At 36.0% G+C, this 1,685-nt stretch overlaps 1 pseudogene; it reads right to left on the reverse strand.

Moving 5' to 3' along the window:
• Positions 1–784: 784 nt before the first annotated feature.
• Positions 785–1,472, reverse strand: LOC109445469 (protein BTG4 pseudogene; annotated as a pseudogene).
• Between the last annotated feature and the right edge of the window lie 213 nt (positions 1,473–1,685).

Genomic DNA, 1,685 nt, shown 5'->3' on the forward strand with positions numbered 1-1,685 from the left:
TAGTTTGCAAGTTTTATTAATTTTTCTCCCTACAAGACTGGCTGAGTGTGAGGTAACTGTGGTGACAAATATCCTTTTTACTACTGTGGCCTCATTACAATAAAAAAATATCCCTTTCTTTATCTCTGAATTGAGAAGAATTTTTTAGTATCCAAGCAAGAGCTAGGCCATGTCTCCTAGCAACGGAAACTGAATAACAACACAGTGACTGGGTGAAAACTCATTTTGGCTGAGGCACACCATGGATACTCCCAAATAGCCAAAGGCCATATTTTTAATAAATTACATAGTTTAGTTGTTACTAACCCCTGTGAAAAACTATTTGATTTTCTTCCTGATAATAGATGATAGCCTTGCACTCAGATCATCAGAAAAAAAAAAAAATTCTTTCAACTATTCATGGATCAATGAAAATTATGAAAACTTTGGGGAGAAACCAAAGGAAAAGTCATTCCATTAAATTCAACTTTTTCTCTATAAATTATTCAATTTAATTAATTTTTTATATTAAAAACAACACAAAACTGTTACTTTTCATAATTTATTGACTCATCACAGGTCAATATTTCATTCTATTACCTTACTAGGTACATTCATTAGAGTTACATAAAAATTCATATAAAATTAAATAAGAATTATGATCTGTGTGAGAGGATTCATCATCATGCACCCTGGCCTCTAATTTTTTCTGTTTCATGAGCCTCTCAACCTTAGACTAGCTGCATTTTAGAGAAAATAAAGTGGCTCCTCTGAGCTCTATTCTACCAAGTGCCCAGCCACTGCATTATCTGTCTGTATGGACCCAGTGGTATCTATCCGTCTGGCGTACAGCAGCAGGCCTCTGACCCTTGAAATCTTATGCAACGCATGACAAGTATTTCCTAGGAGGTCCACGTGGCCATCCACCCTATTCTTTCTGTGGGGGATTTAGAACCAAGATTGAAAGGGTTGTTTCAAGTTTTCAACCCGATAAATACTCTTTGGATTGCTGATTTTAGGAATTATCTGAGGTTCTTTGTTACAACTTTCTTCATTGGAGAAAGCACCAGAGGAGTATTCTAGTGTGGCTCTACTAACAGCATAACTGACTTGTTGGGACAGTTCCCATTCCTCCAATCTGCCTTTGAAAGAGCAACTGTAAATGGATGACTTCTTACCATACCTACAGCAAACCTCAAAGGAATCTACCCATATGGTCATCTCCTTTGGAAGTCCCAGCTGAGAAAAACTCACATTAGTTTCAGCACAAGCCCTTCGTAAAATGGGATCTTTATTCTGATTATTGTTTATCCTGATATACCTGAAATCTTGCCCTTTAGAAGGCCAATCAGAGTGCCAGTGACTTCTGTATGTTTCAACAAGGTAATCATCAGTTTTTCTGCAAAGTTTTCCATTTGCTGCTTACTCAGTTTATCATGATTTTTCACCAATCTTGTGACAAAGAAAACTGTTGTTGCAATTTCATCTCTCATAATCCAAGAAAAATCTATGAGGAGTTCCATAAAAACTCTTTAGTTCCAACAAAAAGTGGGCCAGAGATAGAAGACCAAATATGCTTTAGGTTGTCAACTTTCACCTATGTCTGTGAGTTGTTTTAAAAATTAGTAATGCCTTTTTGAAATTTCTGAATTAGAGGGCATATTCTTTGGAGAAAGAAGGATGAAGATACTAATATTAGGAATTTC

The sequence above is a fragment of the Rhinolophus sinicus genome, chromosome 3 (assembly GCF_057876585.1).
Source record: "Rhinolophus sinicus isolate RSI-liver-muscle chromosome 3, RSI-T2T, whole genome shotgun sequence".
In the NCBI taxonomy this organism is placed as follows: Eukaryota; Metazoa; Chordata; class Mammalia; order Chiroptera; family Rhinolophidae; genus Rhinolophus; species Rhinolophus sinicus.